Genomic DNA, 21,075 nt, shown 5'->3' on the forward strand with positions numbered 1-21,075 from the left:
GGTCCGGGGAAGAGTGACAGGCCCAGGACCAACCCTCCACATCGGCAAAGGGGCTCCCAGGCAAGGAAAGCCCCCGATCTGCCCTGTGCCCGCCAGGTGCCCCGCCAAGGTGACAAAGAGCTGCGGGGAGGCCCCGCATTCGCAAGGGTCCCGCGAGGGACCGAAGATCCAGATAACTCCCCGGGGAGGAGGGCGGAAGGCTGGAGAGGGAGCCCTGTGGCCGCCCCTCCCCTCGGGGGAACAATGTGGTTAGGCCCCGTTGGCCCCAGTTGTGTTAAGGAGGATTCCTGGACTGAACAAGAGCCCGAATTAAGTACTCGATGACTATCTGCAGCAAAAGTTAACCCCTAGCTAGGGGACTGTACCCTATAGCCTGTCTGTAAGCGGGAGTTGAGTGATCCTATTAAGGTGCCCTGCTCAGAGAGGGTCTTATGTTTAATGGTTCTGGAATCTTGTTTTAGAGACCCTGCTTAGGCCAATGCTGATGCTATGATCCATTAATGAAATGCTGATTGATTTCTAAAAGAGTATTATTGCATATGGTTATTGAAAGAAGTATTACCTGAGTTTCAAAGGAGTGATTGCACTTATGCCTGTATAATGAAATGCTGCTTAAGTTCCCAAAGAATGGTTTTACCCTGCTTATATAATGACATGTTGCCTAATGAGTTGATGCTAAAGTGATTACAATGAATTACCTATCAACAATAAGATCCATCTAGATCAAAGCATATTGATTTTAAAAGACTAGCTGGTGTGGTGTCATTTATTGTGTGCGTTCCCTGTCTCAGTTTGAGTGTGTGCTGCACTTCTACTTAACACCTAGCTTTCAGGTGCCTTCCCGCTTGCGCCAAGCTACCCTCGTGGAATTGGTGACCCCAGTTCTCACACCACAACATTCCCATTATCGCGTAACCATATACTTTTAATGGTAAAAAAATCACAGGTTCTCTCTACACCTTGTGACTTAGCCCCTCATCCACTCAAACTACACCAGCCAAGGATACACGTTGCCCCTGCTGTCGAAACTTTGATTAGATTAAGGAACAACCTAAAGCGGAAGGAAACAGTTACGTGTTTTCATCAATCCAGATTAGTTCCTCAGGCAAACAGTGGTACGTTCACGAGTGCAGGGTCACTATCCTCCCCGGAGGAAAAACAACTGCAACACCAGAAGCTGGCACCCTCCCAATTTGGAGAAATATTTCGCCTCTGGCAGAGGTTTGAGTTACAGTTGCTGTAGGGAGCAAGATGTGGGTGCACACAAGGCTCAACGAGACCTCCAGTCACACTATCATTAACAACGTAGTACCTTGTGGCGTAGGTCCGGGGAGAAGGAGCCGGTAACCTCAGACTGAGGCCGCAATGTCAGGCACTGTCGTCCTCCCACACTGGAGGTCAGACACAGTCTATGCTGCCAGCTTGTCTTTCGCAGACTCTGCAAACTTCTCTCAACACTGATCAGAAACCATACGCTAAGGAATACTAACTAGCAGAGGTTTTGGGCTGTAAGCTTGGGCCTCTCGGACTCATCAAACGTCCCCTGCACCCGTCGAACTTGTCACGCTATAGCCCCCCCAGGTGTGCCACTGAACTTTACCAGCTCACTCGTCGGCACAGTCTGATGACTGGACACGTCGGGAGTATCATTTCCAGATGTTTACGCCTCACTCTGCAGGGTCCTTGATCTTGTGCAAATAGGGAGATCTTTGTTATCCCTGGGAACTCGTGAACAGGAGGCCAGTCAACCAGCCCTTGGAGAGTGCCTGTTTACCTGGGCCACAGCAGTGACAATTAGCTACAGGCCAGCAAAATCCAGGCAAAATCCACCAAGTGACAGTCCCCTTCCTAGAGCACAACAAGCCCAGGCCACCACACGTCTGCTGATAATCCAGTTGCAGCCCCCAGCCACAATAGTTCTTCTTCTTGATGTCCCAGCTTTGAACCAGTGTAGTGCTCTGCTGACTTTGACTCTGGGGACATATTGAACCTACCTGCCACCGCCCTCCTTAATCCCGCGCTGCTCCTTCTTCCGCCATTACAGCTCCTGGCTTGGGTCTTGTGTCTCTCCCCGCCGCCGTAGCTCTTTCCCACACCTGCACGGCCGCGGAGAGGGGGGGGCTACATTGTCCAGGAGCCCAAGCGGCAGGAAGCTGCCACTGACCATCCCGCGCCAGGAGGTGTTTAAAACTGAGCAGAGCCCCCGCGCCGGGCTAAGCCCGGGCAAAGGGCGCGCCCTTTGTGGCCGTCAGAGGCCAGAGGAGGCCGGGCTGGGCCACCCCCCTAACACCCGCATCACTGTTTGGAGTTTGAACTATTTGTAAGATACTGGCAAAAGATCCAATTGGATTTTTTGTTCTAATGTATATACATTTGACCACAGGATTGATTATTTAAATATTCCTTCCAGTGTGTAGTTTGAACTCGAATATTGTAGGGAAGAAATACTGTGTACAGTGGGAGTTGCCCTTTCTATCTGATAACAATGAGCGATATGGGTAACAATGTCGGCCATTGACAAGATGCTGCAGAAGACTATCGGGGTCGTGGCTACAGCCATAGAAAACACAGAGAGGCGATTATCAATTACCCCTGCTGTCCCTCCGTTGCAGCAAGCGGGGGATTTTTCAGTAGCTACAGTTATTCGCCCTGACTCTAGCTTTTTTCTTACGTCTTCTTTCGCTGAGGTACCTTGAGCTCAGGTTGTTCTTGACGTGAATGATAGCCCTGAGGTTGCTAAACCCCCCCACATCCTGTAGCAGAAAAAGTCCCTAAATCCCGTCCTAGATGTAAGAAATCAAAACCTCAAAAAAAAATCAACCAAAAGAACCATGCCTATACCGGATTGTACACCTGTTGTTGCTGGTCCATCTCAATCATTCGTGGGAACGCCTGTATGGGTTACTCATTTACTTGCTGACTTCCAGGCCCATATGGAACATTTTATTGGTACACATATCAAATCCTTGTCATCCAGGCTGGATAGATTAGTCTCTACAATTAACAATATAGGTCTAGGGAGAGTTCATCCTACTAGTCCACCGGGGAAACAGGTTATTAGGGAGACCCCAGCACCATCAAGACTACTCTTCAGCCTAGACCCATCCCAGCCAGTAATAATGCCGATGGGAATCCTGTCACTGAACTGACTCCCAGCATCACTAAATCTAATTTTGATCCTAAAAGCCTGCCAGTCAGTAACAATATTCCAGCTGAACCCCCTCAGGCAAGTGGTAATTTTACCCCCGAAACAGCTTTGCCTCTGACTAGGGATGGAAAAGCAGGTAGTGGAAGCAATGTAGTGGTGAGGGGGGTGTCTGAAGTGGGGATAAAGCACTCTGACCAACAAACCCAATCTAGTAGAAACACCCTAGCAAAGGGGTCTTCAATCGAGTTGCCCTCCATTGATCTCCCTCCCGAGTCTTTACCATATGTTGTGGTGCTTGCTGGGGTTCCTCCCTTAAGCCAGGAAAAATTTGAGGATCATACTGATCTCAAAAATAAAAGCATAAACTGGCTTAACACCAACAGGCCTTCTCCCCCTAATGCTTCTGGTGAAATATTATGTGTTAGAAGAGTAGAGTGGATTGGAACAGGACCAAAAACTATTTCAGGAAATTGTGTTGCAATTAACTTTAGGCACATATGTGCTGTAGAACACATCTGCAGTGGGTAGCCAATCTGGTCGAACACCCAAATCCTTCCCCTTCACCTGTCATACTTCTATCCCACCTCCCAGATGAGGATCGGCCAGAGTAGAGGTGTCCAGTATGAAGGGGGCCAAAATAAACCACCACATAGATTCCAACAGGGGAGAACAACTTGGGAGGGCTCTGAGTCATATATCCCTTTACCCTCGCTATTTCCCCAAAGAAATAGATTTAGTTTGCTGGAACAGGTGGATTGACGCCCTGAGAGGCAGGATTCCATTTACAAACTGCCAGTAGTGTATGTACTCTCACAATTGCACTGGAGGATAATGTTGCTACCACTGTCCCCGATAATGTATTAACAGCACAACACTCGACCGCTGAGTGTAGGATGGAATTGGGGGAGAGGGTGTACCAGCTGGGAGCACGCACCCTTAATGTCGCATTAGCTAGCGGTGAGACCAGGGAAGGGACAATAAAGTCCATGGCTTCCATTGGTGATAGCGGGTCTGAGAGAGGCAAGGGGAAACCGTCAGCAAATGTTGGGGTAGCTGATGGATGTATAAAAATTTTGTCCTGGAATGTGGCCGGGTTGAAAAATAAATAGCTTTTGCCCGAGTGGAGCTCCTTTATGGCAATGCACGACATCTGCTTGATGCAGGAAACTTGGGCATTGGAGGATAGTGTAAGTCCCGGTTATGCAACCTTTGACATTCTGGCAACAACCAGGGGTAAGGGGAGACCATCGGGGGGCCTATCAATATGGGTGGGTACGCACCTGGGAGCCCAGGCTGTCCAAATACCAACTCATTCCCTAGATGTCAAGTGTGTAGTTTTAACCCCGCAAAATATGCCCAAGGAGGCCATAATAAATATTTACTCAAGCCAGTTAAATATGGGCGGGAATCTGACACAATTGATGTATTAAAACACTTTATCCAGGCACTTGATCCCTCGATCGCTATAGTGCTTGGTGGTGACTTCAATTGTCAGTTTGAGCCCCTTGTCAGTGTAGAGTTGGGTGAACAGGATGATGAGGACCTGTTTTGGCATGTTTCTGATCCCCAGATCCCTTCTGTCAGGGCATGGACCCCGCTGGTCCTCCAAATTAAATCACTCTCCCTTGCAACGTCTTTGCGGTCTTGTAATGGGAGGCTGGAAACCCCAAACTACTCAGGTGGTCCATTTCCCTACAGGGGATGAACTTTACAGTGGAGCACCGCCCAGGGACTGACCATGGCAACGCAGATGGTCTCTCCAAGTACTTCCACTTAGAACATGAAGACACAACTGGTCAAGGTTAGTCTAATGTCCCTGCGTTTGGGGGGGGGGGGGGGTTATGTAGGAGAGTAGGGTCTGCTATCCTATGGTCACCCCAAATTTTTGCTTTTTGCTTCACTGGGTTCTGACTTAATGTGGCTGTGGGCCTGCTAATCAGACCCACAGCCTGCTGTTCTCTCTCTAAATTACTGCCAATGCACTTTAGGTGCATTAGGAATTGGAACTGGTTCACCTTATTGGTCTTGTAACAGTGTACCCTAGGTACCCAGGGCATAGGTGTTTCCAGGCCTACCAGGGGCTGCAGCATGTATTGTGCCACCCCTGGCCTGGCCTCCATATTTGACACAACTGGCTGATCACTCAGCTGGGGTAAGTTGGTGTAATCACCTCTTACTTAGGTACAGTATGTCTGTGCCTAACCCTAAACTGGACACATATGTACCAATCAGCCACTCCGATGGAAGGCCGCATCAATCCAAGAGGCAGAGTGCTTGGAAATATGTGAGATGGTGCTCTAGCATGAGCTGAGCCTGTCTGCAGCTGTCGGGAACCACTCCCTAAGCTGTTCCGGGATATTGCCATACCATATACTCTTAAGTGCATTATAATCCTCGCGGTCAAATGCTATCTTTGGCTTGGCTTTATCAAAACATGTCGAGTAAGGTGTCATACGAATTGGAATACTATCCCCTCGACAGTTCTGTCGACGGGGATAGCATTCCACCCTTCTAGAGGGACACGACATGTGTGTAGCCTTAACCCCGGTTAAAGTTAACCAGAGCCTCAGCATCACAAAATGGATGCTGCCACCACAGACACGAGTCTGGCCTCCTGCTGCTGACCGAAACTCGGCAGATGGTGGCCTGGACAAAGGGTTTCCTGCCTTGGGAGGTGCGAGCACCACCCCAGACAGGGTTTTGTGTATTGGGTAGGACAGGGCTGAATAGAATCAGACATGCCCGGGGCACACAAGGTGTCCCCGTGCATAGGCCAGTCCAAACCGGTCCTGGGACTTTCCAGACCCAGGGCTGGCGAGGAGCTGGACAAAGGAAAGGGGGTGTAACCGCCCCCCTTCCTGGTTCCTCCCAGAGGAGGGACCTAGTAGGTGATCCACCCCTCAGATTGGGAATAAGAGTGGGAGCAGTGCCATTGCACAGCAGATCATCCTGAATCAACTTGAAACTAAGAAGACGACTGGACTTCGACATTCTGCTGCTCAGAAGACTGAAGAGAATCTCCCTTGCGGGCCGCTTTCAAACTCGTCCTAGGGAAAAGTTGTGGAAAGTTCTAGCAGACTTGGGTCTCCCGCCTTATTTATTGAACATCTTAAATAGATTACATACTGACAATTATGCCCAAGTCAGGTGTGGGAGGTATGGAGATCTCTCTGCACCCTTTCCTGTTTCAAAGGGTGTACGCCAGGGGTGCGTCCTGGCTCCCACGTTATTCTGTATTTACATCAATGGTCTTGTGGACCACTTAAATGGTGTAATAGACAATGACACTCCCAGGCTGGCTACCGGGCGGGTGCCCGCTCTGATGTTTACGGATGACACCTTGCTGTTTTCCAAAACATCATCGGGCATCCAGCGTACCCTGGACGGTTTTGCAGCGTTCTGTGCTTCGCGTGGATTGGAGGTCAACTTGGATAAGACCAAGTTCATGATATTCAATCCTCAGCAGCAGACCCGCTCAAACCCCGTCCTCAATAGCAAACCCCTGGAACGTGTCAAAACTTTTGTCTATCTTGGTATTACTTTGACGGAAGATTTTGACTGGGGCTTCCAAATTTCTAAGTCAGCTCTCAGGCTAACACAAATAGCAGGGGGTATTAGCAAGCTCCACAGAACATCAGACTTCAAACCGGCAGCTCCGGTGCTTGAAATATATAGACTCAAGGCGAGAACAGCCTCAACGTACGGTGCTGAACTTTGGGGTCATAAGAATATATCTAATCTTTTGAAGGTGGAACAGTGTTTTATGAGGAATCTGGTGGGTTTACCACAAAGTACACCACTCATCCCTCTACGATTTGATTTGGGCCTGGAGTTAATAGAGGAGTTGGAAGCTGCACGGCCTATGCTCTATTGGAGGAGTCTCTGATCGGTCCCTGAGCTGGCCCCCTATAGAGCTGAATTTTGGGAGGTTTGGGGTCTTTTAAAAAGCAAAAATATCCTGTGGTTGCTTCAGATTAAGGTTCTTAGTGCCCAGATAGGGTTGCCTGGGCTTTGGGAGACCCCGGAGTTGAGTTGCCCAAGGATATCCAGATCGGAACTCCAGAATCTGCTGAAGCGGCAAAATCATTTGGCCCTACAGAGATCAGCTACCCTGGGTAGGCTGTCCGTAGAGTTCCTCTTAGTAAAATCGGAACCACGACTAGAGGAATTCCTAAATGTAATCCAACCACCTTTTGCGAGGAAGTTATTCACTCAACTAAGGCATGGCAGCCTACCAGTCAGGGCATTCACTTCTAAATGGGCAAAATCAGAAAATGGAGCCTGCCCGGCATGCAATTATAAACGAGAAGATGTCCCTCATGTTATGTTTTTCTGTCCAGCGTATGTAACAATAAGGAAATGCTGGCTGATTCCATTATGTAGGAACCTGGTGTGAGAAGTTGGCCTGGTATATAATGCTCACTAATTCTAGTGATCACTTTGTACCATGCCAAGCAACCCTTATGATGATTGGTTGTAATTCAACCTTGTAGACCAGTTATCCTAGTGGTAATGTGGACAAAGCAGTCTTAGGCTAAACTCTGAAAGGCATGTGAAGCCAGCTGTAATACCATACACAACCCCCTTGATTACCAAATGAAAGGGACACCACACAGATATATATTGAAAATATATATTGATTTATTAGCTATAAAATCCCCTGGACTCTTTATGAGCAGAGAAGCACAAGCGTTAAATCACAAGACAGTTTAAAATACACAAAAGTTGCACAATATGGATGAGCCCTAGGGGCCACCTAAACCATATACTAAGAAAGTGATATAAGAGATACCAATCGGAATGGGAACAGGCCTAGGGCCTTGGGAATCGCTGGAGCTATTCGAGACTAGCAGTGACTAAGTCGGGAAAGGCCCGCGGGACTCGGGTGCAATGTTCAAAGTGCACGCACTTTCCAATGTAAAGTCTATGGTGCGTAAAAAGTACAAAGTTAGATAGTTAGGAACCTTCTGAGTGACCTAGAACGCTGAAACTTAAGACACAGGCCCTTGAGATGTGTACCAGTGTAGGAACACCGGCGGAGCTGAGTTACCTCACCCACAGTAAGCGGGTGCACAGGGTCGAAGTAGTGTCGGGTTTCGTCACGCTGGTCGATGGTGCTTGGAGCTGAAGATGCTGCAGGCGGCTCGATGTGAAGAGTTCCGGTGGATCCAAGGGTGGATCTGAAGTTGTGAAGACCTGAAAGCCGAGGGGACAATGTTCAAAGTCACTAGCCAGTGAGTACCGTGGAACCAGATTGGAATCAGGCGATGTTGGGTGCAAACAGGCGTTGTCAGGTAGCTTCTCTCTGCAGCCACGTGGACACCGGGGGTCGAGGACGTCCAGGAGTCGGTCACGAGCTGTCCCATGCAGGCTTCTCGCTGTTGGCGGTGTCGGCGACCTGATCGGAGCAAACAGGCCTTGGCTAATGCAAGCCACGCAGGAATCGAAAGATGCTTAACACTCGGACCAGCAAGGTCAGAGCGAGTGCTCCTTTTCACAGGAGCTTGGGCAAGTCTGGAGCAACCAGACCCGCTGTGTAGTTCGTCGGTTTTGTCGCCAAGATGGCCGCTGACCACGTGGCTAGTGGCCGGGATGGTGCGTCGAGTGGCACAATGCAAAAGGGCCCCACGCAGATCGTGGAGATGCTGAAGGGCTGATCTTCGGTGCAAGGGCTGCTCGGTGGTGGGGGTTCTCAGTCCCCAAAGCACAACGTCGAGGATGCCTCAGAAGCTGCGCAGTCAGCTTTTCGAGTGTCTTCCAAGAGGTCCGGTCCCACATCACTCGGTGCCTCCACGGGTCCCTTCTTTGCAGGGACTGTGGATCGGGCTCTGAGAGGTCTGGGAGTCTGGTTCTTGTCGGGCTCTAGGCTCAGGCCAGTCCGAACTACAAAAGCCATGTCCTTCCCAGAACGGAATCAAGCATCCGAGGACCGGACCGGTTTCGAGGTAACACCTCTCATCAGCCCGGCTAGCTTGACTTCTAGTGGTGTGGAGTGCCTGGGACCCACGTCTGGGCATCCTCAGCGCACTTAGGGCGGCAATTGCAAAAACAACAAGTGATGGACCGAATGTGGATCAATGTCACACATTCCCCCAGTCAAAAGATCTGGGCCCAAATCCATCGTTTTTTTGCACTCCACACCACCCTGGGTTAGAGAATGGCGATATGCAAATCAGCTCTGACCCTGTTGCCCCATGGGAACAGTCCAGTCCGAACTACAAAAGCCCTGTCCTTCCCAGAACGGAATCAAGCATCCGAGGACCGGACCGGTTGTGAGAAGTTGGCCTGGTATATAATGCTCACTAACTCTTAGTGATCACTTTGTACCATGCCAAGCAACCCTTATGATGATGGTTGTAATTCAACCTTGTAGACCAGTTATCCTAGTGGTAACGTGGACAAAGCAGTCTTAGGCTAAACTCTGAAAGGCATGTGAAGCCAGCTGTAATACCATACACAACCCCCTTGATTACCAAATGAAAGGGACACCACACAGATATATATTGAAAATATATATTGATTTATTAACTATAAAATCCCCTGGACTCTTTATGAGCACAGAAGCACAAGCGTTAAGACAGTTTAAAATACACAAAAGTTGCACAATATGGATGAGCCCTAGGGGCCACCTAAACCATATACTAAGAAAGTAGTATAAAAGATACCAATCGGAATGGGAACAGGCCTAGGGCCTTGGGAATCGCTGGAGCTATTCGAGACTAGCAGTGACTAAGTCGGGAAAGGCCCGCGGGACTCGGGTGCAATGTTCAAAGTGCACGCACTTTCCAATGTAAAGTCTATGGTGCGTAAAAAGTACAAAGTTAGATAGTTAGGAACCTTCCGAGTGACCTAGAACGCTGAAACTTAAGACACAGGCCCTTGAGATGTGTACCAGTGTAGAAACACCGGCAGAGCTGAGTTACCTCACCCACAGGAAGCGGGTGCACAGGGTCGAAGTAGTGTCGGGTTTCGTCACGCTGGTCGATGGTGCTTGGAGCTGAAGATGCTGCAGGCGGCTCGATGTGAAGAGTTCCGGTGGATCCAAGGGTTGATCTGAAGTTGTGAAGACCTGAAAGCAGAGGGGACAATGTTCAAAGTCACTAGCCAGTGACTACTGTGGAACCAGATTGGAACCAGGCGATGTCGGGTGCAAACAGGCGTTGTCAGGTAGCTTCTCTCAGCAGCCACGTGGACACCGGGGGTTGAGGACGTCCAGGAGTCGGTTACGAGCTGCCCCACGCAGGCTACTCGCTGTTGGCGGTGTCGGCGACCTGATCGGAGCAAACAGGCCTTGGCTAATGCAAGCCACGCAGGAATCGAAAGATGCTTAACACTCGGACCAGCAAGGTCAGAGCGAGTGCTCCTTTTCACAGGAGCTTGGGCAAGTCTGGAGCAACCAGACCCGATGTGTAGTTCGTCGGTTTCGTCGCCAAGATGGCCGCTGACCACGTGGCTAGTGGCCGGGATGGCGCGTCGAGTGGCACAATGCAAAAGGGCCCTACGCAGATCGTGGAGATGCTGGGGGGCTGATCTTCGGTGCAAGGGCTGCTCGATGGTGGGGGTTCTCAGTCCCCAAAGCACAACGTCAAGGATACCTCAGAAGCTGCGCAGTCAGCTTTTCGAGTGTCTTCCAAGAGGTCCGGTCCCACGTCACTCGGTGCCTCCACGGGTCCCTTCTTTGCAGGGACTGAGGATCGGTCTCTGAGAGGTCTGGGAGTCTGGGTCTTGTCGGGCTCTGGGCTCGGGCTCCGGCGGGAGGCGGCGGCAAAGCAGACGTCGAGTTGCTGGTTGGTGCCTGTGTTCACAGGATGGCCACTCCTAGGCCACAAGGGAGATTCTCTTCAGTCTTCTGAGCAGCAGAATGTCAAAGTCCAGTCGTCTTCTTAGTTTCAAGTTGATTCAGGATGATCTGCTGTGCAATGGCACTGCTCCCACTCTTATTCCCAATCTGAGGGGTGGATCACCTACTAGGTCCCTCCTCTGGGAGGAACCAGGAAGAGGGGCGGTTACACCCCCTTTCCTTTGTCCAGCTCCTCGCCAGCCCTGGGTCTGGAAAGTCCCAGGACCGGTTTGGACTGGCCTATGCACGGGGACACCTTGTGTGCCCCGGGCATGTCTGATTCTATTCAGCCCTGTCCTACCCAATACACAAAACCCTGTCTGGGGTGGTGCTCGCACCTCCCAAGGCAGGAAACCCTTTGTCCAGGCCACCATCTGCCGAGTTTCGGTCAGCAGCAGGAGGCCAGACTCGTGTCTGTGGTGGCAGCATCCATTTTGTGATGCTGAGGCTCTGGTTAACTTTAACCGGGGTTAAGGCTACACACATGTTGTGTCCCTCTAGAAGGGTGGAATGCTATCCCCGTCGACAGAACTGTCGAGGGGATAGTATTCCAATTCGTATGACACCTTACTCGACATGTTTTGATAAAGCCAAACCAAAGATAGCATTTAACCGCGAGGATTATAATGCACTTAAGAGTATATGGTTTGGCAATATCCCGGAACAGCTTAGGGAGTGGTTCCCGACAGCTGCAGACAGGCTCAGCTCATGCTAGAGCACCATCTCACATATTTCCAAGCACTCTGCCTCCAGGATTGATGAGGCCTTCCATAGGAGTGGCTGATAGGAACATATGTGTCCAGTTTAGGGTTAGGCACAGACATACTGTACCTAAGTAAGAGGTGATTACACCAACTTACCCCAGCTGAGTGATCAGCCAGTTGTGTCAAATATGGAGGCCAGGCCAGGGGTGGCACAATACATGCTGCAGCCCCTGGTAGGCCTTGGAAACACCTATGCCCTGGGTACCTAGGGTACACTGTTACAGGGGCCAATAAGGTGAACCAGTTCCAATTCGTAATGCACCTAAAGTGCATTGGCAGTAATTTAGAGAGAGAACAGCAGGCTGTGGGTCTGATTAGCAGGCCCACAGCCACATTAAGTCAGAAACCAGTGAAGCAAAAAGCAAAAATTTGGGGTGACCATAGGATAGCAGACCCTACTCCCCTACACCTGGGGTTTAGACACAGTACGCAGGCCTGCAGGGTTCTAATGTATGATACTTCTTCCCCCATAGTATTTGCTGTATCTCGTTTTCTACTTGGTATGTGGCGCAGATGATAACGCTTTGTATAATGCCTGTGATCAACTATGACTTTTATATTTCTTGGTCTTTGATAACTGCTGAGTTTAATTAACTTTTATCTCTAATATTGATTGGTTCACTATTTATAGTTTTAAAATGAATTGTGCCTTGTATGTATTTTATCTGCACTTTTATGGTCTTTTTAAAGTTATCATTGACATTGAGTATGTTTCCAATCCTCCCAGCGTCTCTAACTCCTAAAGGCAGAGCCCCAGTGGTTATACCCACAATGACCTATGAAGATGAGATCAGCTCAAAAGGCCACCTTTGAAATGCACGGGCCCTCTCTAAATGTTGTCATGTCTGACATCCTACCCTGGGAAGCTTGATCAGTATCTTTAGTGGGGCCACAACCCTGCCCCTTGGAATACAGGTGCCAATTCCACCCCACCCTTAGCCAACACAGGAAGGCCCCTCAGAGTGAGAGGTCTACAGTATACCTTGAGCCCCTAGTTTATGGCTGTCTTATCAGAAATGCACAGAAGTAGCCATCCCCCTCCCCCCCCGCAGCCAGCTGTGAATTGAAGACAGGTGGATAGGCATACAGAGCCATGAGTACAGACATTCTTACTTTCCCAAAGTGGTATTTCCACCCTCATAATGTTGAATTCACTCGCACCACCAGAGCAGGATCGCCATTACAAACTCATTGATATCAAACACTATACTGACACTCTTCTGCATGCAGGAAATCCAGCTCAATAGTCTTTCCACAGATCCCTCAGGACAATCCAATACAAGGAGCACGCCCTACTGTAACAAACACACTACTCGGTGCCATTCACTACCAGTGTATGTAGAGCACACACGCACATGCCCTACCTCTTCCCAATACCGCACCCTGTCCTCAGAGAGTAATCAGATGCAGCAAGAGACATGCAGAACCTTGGCAAGTGCATTCTTAAATGCCAAGCTTAGGAACAGTAACCTGCACACACAGGCATCGTCATGGCAAATCTGTGGCACATTTAAAGAACTACCTCCGTGGGTGGCACAACCAGTTCTGCTGGCCCACAGAGAAGGTGTTGAGTTGCATGCCCTAGGTATGTCTTACCTCTAGACAATGGACTTATAGCAAACTCAATTTAGCCAATCATCTCTACACTAATCACCAGTATGTACATGACAAGCACAGCATATTGACACTCAATGGCAGTGTAAAAAGAGATCAAAGTCTTTAGGTTAGCACATAGATCAGCGGAAAACGGGGAGGGGAAAAAACAGAACATTTTTTGAGGGAAAGACCCCTAGAAAGGACCATTCTCCAAAGCACTTATTGGGATTGGTACGTGTGCCACATAGGTAACAAAGATCTGTGCCGTATGTGCATACACCCACTTATTAAGGAGGACAGTTGGAACCTGGGGTCTCTAAACTATCTCACTAGAGCTGATATTGGTAACCCACAGGAAAATACATTGATCACTCTATTTGGTTCATTTACACCATTCAGTGATTGGGATTAAATCCCAGATCCATAGCTCTAAAGGTGGCTTAAATATTGCTACCCCTAAACAGCACATTACACCTATAACTCTTCAAGACTCACATTCACGTCACACTTAAATCACATTTTTAGCTCAGAACATATAATTCAACTTTTGGCAATGATTACATTTCTTTTCTTGGCCATCTTTTAGAACTCTCGCTCCTTCCCCTACAAATTTCTTTCTTTCATATTTTGGCCAAAATCTATTAATTACTTTACTCCACCCTTTGTGTTTTTTATCTCTGTATCACTAATATTTCTCTTCTCTGACCTCTTCTTATTTGTTCTGCTCGCTCATCTTGTTCTCCCGTTCCTACTGAAGTGACAACTAGAGCAGAATGACTTCTAAAGTCTCTTGGAATCCTTCATGTAGGCTTCATATCATAGAGCAATCCTCATCAACACACCATTGATGAGAGAGTGAACCAAATCCCTTGTAGCATTGTCAAACAAGTAACCCTGGGTGCTTGTAATCACTCTCACATTTGGAAGTTGTGCTGAAGTCTCACTCAAACCTGGCTAATTCTTCCAAACTATGGGGAAGATGTAGAACTTCACACATGACTTTGCTCATGATGTCTGCTGTGTGCCTAATAGTGCATGACTAATCTGCACACAGCAGACCCTCTTTCAGCCTGTGAGCCTAAAGATTTCTGTACAGAGAGGAGAAGCCAAGAAGAGTGACTGACAGTCCCGCCACCATCTGCTAAGATGGACGGCCGGCATAAAGACACATAGTAGACGGGTGTTAGAATTGGGGGTCTCTGGTTGGCGCAGTGCAACACTGGCGACAAGCAGGGACCCTCTCCTCTAATTCAGGGAAAAGGATTACTCCCAGAAATAACCCCTGCTCACCCTCTAGGTAGTGTGGCGCAAGCAGTCTAGGCTAAACTCTGGAGTACATAGGGTTAAACACTTGCAGTATCACACACAATAACCACTAACCCACCACACAATGACACCAAACTGTATTTTAGTAAAAATATATCTTTATATATATATTTAACGTAGGCTAGTAAATACAGTCTTGTTACTTTCAATGCGAGGTTCCAGTAACTTGTAAAGATGCCACAGATCTTATTCAGCGTTTCAAAATAGTCTTAAAAGGTGTTCTTGGGGCCTTCTGCCCAGTTTCAATAAGGTACTGTGCCTTCTAGCGCTTCTGTGTGCTTTGCGGCGCTCCTGTGCGCTTCGTTCGGCTTTCCTCCGAGTGCCCCCCTAAACCTCACCCATCTCGCGTGAGCGGCGTACTGTACGGTCAATGGCAACGAGACGTACAGGTCGGTTCGAACCAGGCAAGCCGGTCCGGCCTTACAAGCGCACGGTCCTCAGCGCACGCTTCAGGGTGGGGGTGGCAATACCCTGCACCCAGCCCTAAATCTTCGTGACAGCTGGGGGAGCCGTACGACTCTCTTGTACGCTGCGAGGGCGGTTTGTTTATGGGGCCGAGTACGAGGCGCACACCGGAGTCAGGGAAACGCGGGCACTTTGAGGCGCACAGTTCAAAGCGCGCAGTTCTTGATTACTTCTAGAAGGCACATAGTCTATGTATGGCACTGCGCTGCGGGCACTTCAAGGCGCACAGTTCCCTTTACAGCGCCCAGTACTTTAAGTTTTAGTCTTGGTGATCTTTGAAGCGGACGGCTGGAAGGGGGTCTGTCCCACGTCGCATTGCTTCCCTGGAGGGCGAGGCGAGCCGCGGCTCGAGGCGGTGCAGGTCACGGGTCACCCGGGGCGGCGGTGCTTAATGGGGTCAGAGGTCCTTCCCTCGGTGTTCGCTTCAGCCCTGAGGGAGGCGGCTGAGTGCGGCGACAGTGGCAGTACGGTCCCCAAGTGAGGGACGTACCCAGCCAAAGCGCCGATCGCGGTGGTGCCCTTTCAGCGGGGCTGTCAGGCAGGACCCTGATCAGAGGGGGGGTGACACAGGGCGGTAGTCCGTCTTTGCTGAGGAATCTACGGCGCGGGGCTCAGTAGATTTCGGTGCTTGGACCGGATGGGTCCTCCTTCGCTTTGTTCCCTTGGGCTCAAGGGCAGGCGCAGTCACGGTGCTCGGGCCAGCGGCGGGCTGGGCCTCACGTTGTTAATGCAATCTGCTGAGTCCACGGTCACGGTGCTCGGGGGGATACAGATGTCCTGGGTCACGAGGAGCGCGGCAGGGAGGCACGACGCTCTCGGTCTCCTCGATCAGCGCTGCAGCGATAAGCAGCACACGCCAGCAGCAGCTTCCTTCAGGGGGGTAGCGCCCAATGTTCCTGGGGCGCAGTTCAGGGGGCAAGTTCCACAGCAAGCCCTTGGAGATCTTTTGTAGAAGTTTGGCACAAAGTTCAATTAAAGTAAAAGTCTCTTTCAGTCTTTCCTTTCTCTCCTTCTGCAGCAAGGCACCCAACACAGGCCAGAGACAGCACTCCTCCTTGTCTTTCCAGGTCCTTCTCTTCGGGCAGAGTTTCTTCTGTAGCGCAAACAGGATCTAATTTACATGGAGCAGGGCTCCTACTTTTATACCCCATTTCCTTTGTCTTCTCAGGCCAGTGGGGCCTCTGCATAATTTCTTTCAGTCTCTAAGCTCTTGTTGGGTGTACTCTGGTGTCTTCTTTCAGTGTGAGGGGCAGGCACATCAGACGCTCCACAGGAGGTGGAGCCAGCATTGTGTGGCCAGGGTCAGCCAGGACTACCTTGTTGATGGGGCTTCGCCCTTCCTGGGCCAGGTGCAGGCTAAGTCATCAGCCGCCCCTCAGGGGGGCGGAGCCAGCATTGTGGTGGCAGAGCACAGCCTGATTAAAAGTCCAGGGCCACTCCTACCTCCCACTAAGGTGTAATCCTTGCATTCACCACCTGTCATCCCCCAGCCCTGTCACTCACACATCCCAGACAATCAGATACACATCCTAGCAGAGGCGGGCTGAAATGGTTAGGCAAGCAAATGCTAACTTTCTAAAAGTAGCATTTGCAAACACAGGATATTAAAATAAACTTTACTAAAAGAAGTATTTTATTATTCTGAGTTCAGGCATACTAAACATGACTCTCTACCATGTTCCCTGAGCCTGCTGGGATTATAGAGTGTAATAATTCCAGCAGCCCATCTGGCCTAAAGGGAGCAGGTAGCCTTACAATAGTGAAAAACGAATTTGGCAGTAATTCACTATTAGGACATGCCACACACATCAGAGCATGTCCTACCTTACACTTACAATGCACCCTGCCCTAGTGACTACCATAGGGGTGACTAATATGAAGTTAAGGGAAGGTTTAGGGGCTGGCAAGTGGGTGCACTTGCCCAGCCAGCATGACAGTACCAGACTGCACACAGGTTCTGCAATGGCAGACCCTATACACATTTTAAGGCTGCTTCTGTGGGTGGCGCAACCAGCACTGCAGGCCCACTAGCAGTATTGGCATTCACAAGCCCTGGCATTCCTGGTGCACTTTACTGGGGACTGACAGTAAATCCAATGAACCAATCAGGTATACCAATCACAGTTATACTTTTCATAGGGAGCACTTGCACTGCGGCACAGGTTGGCCGTGGCGCAGTGCCTTGAGCGGCGGACACCAGCAAAAACATCTGAGGCACATCAGCAAAAAGTGGGAGGGAAACTCACGCCAAGGTGCCAGGTCTAACAACGGGCCTCACACACATACAGTACAAACAAAGGATATCCCAACTGGTATGATTTATAGGCAATTATTAAGGATATGCATGCAACATTATCCACAAGGAAAACAAGGAGACTCTATTTAGTTATAGTATGTGCTCTTGGCATCATTTATATAAGCAATTTGAGGTAAAATTGGGAAGGAAACAAATAAATAATACAGTTGTAACAGCACTGTAATAAATAAATGAAAATAATTGGTTTAACCAAAGTGGCACATGGTGGTCGTGGTTTGTGAGTGAAAACCAAGGAAGCAGCTCAAGTGACAGTGTGGGCGGCGCAAGGTGACTAGTGTAGAAATATATACAGTCAATAGTTGTCACAGTATGGTTCCGAGTAAGTGAGAGAGTACGTTTCTACTTCAATTCGATTTCATTGTTCGTGAACCACTTTGTGAACAAGCGCCTATGGTTGCGCTGGTGTGACTGACACTGACACACACACACACACACACACACACACACACACACACACACACACACACACACACACACACACACACACACACACACACACACACACACACACACACACACACACACACACACACACACACACACACACACACACACACACACACACACACACACACACACACACACACACACACACACACACACACACACACACACACACACACACACACACACACACACACACACACACACACACACACACACACACACACACACACACACACACACACACACACACACACACACACACACACACACACACACACACACACACACACACACACACACACACACACACACACACACACACACACACACACACACACGACAACTCTAGCTTGTTCACATGCATACAAATCCAAGTTACATCAAAAACACAGACACATACGTTCCACTGCTTGAAAGGCCTCCTACCTGGCAGACCAAAAGGTCAGTGTGCACACACACGCAATCCCTGCAGCAGACACAAAACCTCTGCAGCAGATAATGCTATAAGCCAACCTATGCCGCTGGAAACTATTGCAATGACTGAGGTTTTACCTAGACTGAGATATGAAAACAAGGGCAATAGGGCACGTGGCAGCAGGGAAGCCTTGACGTTCAACTGCATGGGGGACATGCTTCTGACATAGGGGTACAGGTGGGCAATTTAACAAACTAACAGCGAGAGCCGAGCAAAGAGTTTGCACAGATTTCTCATAGTGCAGCAAGATGGGTCGTAGTTCCGGAGCGATGGCGGTTCTGTGGAAAATGTGGCTGTGCAGGAGTCAGTGGGGGCTCCCGAGTGGATGCTTTCATGGTCGATGCAGTGTCTTCGGTGGTGACTGGGATCCAGGAGGCGATGGTGGGCTGGCTGGCATTGCTGGAGGGGGGAGTTGTTTCGCAGTAGGATGTCTGGTCGCTGAAGTTGTAGAGGCACGTTATTTTCTGATGGAAGTAGGAGCCAAGCTTGTTGCAGAGGTCCTGGGAGAGGTGATGTCCGTGGTTTCGCTGGGGGGTTTGGTGAATTCCTGGATGATGCTAAAGAGTTCCTTGGAGCTGCTGGAGTTGGCGAGGATCTTGCTCTGGATGAAGGTCCTTTTGGTCGATCTGATGTGTTGGTGGTATTCTGTCATGGTGTTCTTGTAGGTGGTGTGGTCCTCCAAGGATTTGCTGTATCGCCAGTTCTTCTTGCGAAGTCAGCAGGTGTGTCTGGATTCATGGAGGTCCTCGGTGAAACATTTGGTTTTTTTGGGGCGCTGTTTGGCGGGGTTATAAAGGGGTGCAAGCTCGCCTGTGCAGTTGGAGATCCATCTGTGGAGTTCTTTGGCTGTGAGGTGGCGTGGCGGTTGAGGGTGGAGTTAAGCTGCTCCTCAGTAATTTTGCTCCAGTTTCCTCATGGAGGATGGGGTGCAGGTTTTTGTGCTGTGGGTTTGTCAACGAAGAAGTGTACACAGTGGTGGTCCGTACATGGGAGTTGCGTGGTGTGGCTGAAGTGGATGCTGTTACCTCCTACGAAGATAGGGTCGAGGATGTGGCCTGCTTTGTGGGTGGGGTGGTGACGAGTTGTTTCAGTCCAAGGTTGACGAGGTTGTCCAGGAGGGTGGCCAAGTTGGGGTTGCTGATGTTGTCGAGGTCTCCGATGAGTATGACGTTGTTGGGGCGATGGCGTGGGGTGCGATGAGGTTGGCGATGGTGGTGGTGAACGCAGTTCAAGGTCCAGGAGGTCTGTAGCCAAGGGTGCTTCTTAGGGTCCTTCTGGGGCTGGTCTGGATCTTGAAATGGAGGTGTTCGGTAGGGGGCGGGTTGTCGCTAGACAAGGTCGTGAGTTGGAGGGAGCTCTTGTGTACGATAGCAGTTGAGGCGGTCCTTTCTCTTGATCTTTTATCCGTCATGGATGGCGGAGGCGATATCGGGGGCGGCCCAGGTTTCTGTGAAGAAGGTGATGTCTGGTGAAAGGGTGCGGATGAGGTCCCAGATCTCTATGGCGTGGCTGTCCATGGAGTGCATGTTGAAAAGGATGCACCTCAGGACTTTGGTGGTATTGGTGTCCGGTATGGGTGCGGTGGCCGTAGGGGTGCAGATGGAGGTGAAGGTCTGGAGGCAGTGACATGAGAACTGGCTACTGGTGGTGTTTGGCTTGGACAGCTGGCAGTTGTTGTTTCTTCCTCGGTTGAATGCAAAGAGGGCAGCTCTGTCATAGCGGTGGGTGGCCGGAGATCCAGGGTCCCAGGTGCTGCTCAGGGACAGGTCGCGGATGGGAGCACTATTTATTTATTGCATTTCTAAAGAGCACTATCACCTAACAGGCATCTTGGCGCTCGTAGCTCATTCTGACCACCTCCGCAGGAACTTAGTATAACTCGGCCCTAATTCTTAGGATATAACCATGTTTTTAGATTCCTTCTGAACGGCAGGAGTTCACTGATTTGTCTCACTACAACAAGACACCAGGGTACAGTAATAACAGACACAGACAAGGACAGCACAAAAACAGACACAAGCAGAGAGGCAGACAGAGTCCTCGAACACCTACTGGCAGAGGTGCCGTGGTGTCAGCGGTGGCGACACAACAGCGGAGCTGCTGGAGGAGAGAGCAGGTCCTTGGACAGGAGGTCAGGGATCTTGCTTCTGATACAGATAGATAAAAAGTGAGCATTTGGACGTGGCATTTCTTGAGACCAGTTGTGGGTAGCCCAGTAGTTTGTCGCATTTCTCCTCAGTGAATTGTTTACTCAATGTTTCCTCCCATGTTCCTCATATGAATCACCTGGTATAGTTAGGTCACAGCTTTACATACAGTGACCAACCTACTAGTGGGCCTACTCTTGGTCTTTTAGTAAGGTATTTGTGACACGTAAAATAAAGGCATTTTTTGCGTAAAAAACCATGAGTATCCCATCGGAATCAGGTCTGTTGGCATGTATGTTCCTGTTCATTGGACAGCGCATTCTGCCAAGTCGTCTTCCGTTAATTTCGACCTTCCTTGAAGTATGCAATGGTACTCGTGTGAAGGTATTTTGCTACCAGAGGTTTTTCTTTTCTTTTTAATACTTCATTCAATAACTTTTTTTATGATATTCACATATATATTTTAAACTTGCCTTGTAACTATGCCCTTAGCAGAGGCACATCCAGACCGCATACTTTAAATACTTTGCTTAACAGCCTTTATTTATTT

The sequence above is a fragment of the Lissotriton vulgaris genome, chromosome 1_2 (genome assembly GCF_964263255.1).
Source record: "Lissotriton vulgaris chromosome 1_2, aLisVul1.2, whole genome shotgun sequence".
Classification (NCBI taxonomy): Eukaryota; Metazoa; Chordata; class Amphibia; order Caudata; family Salamandridae; genus Lissotriton; species Lissotriton vulgaris.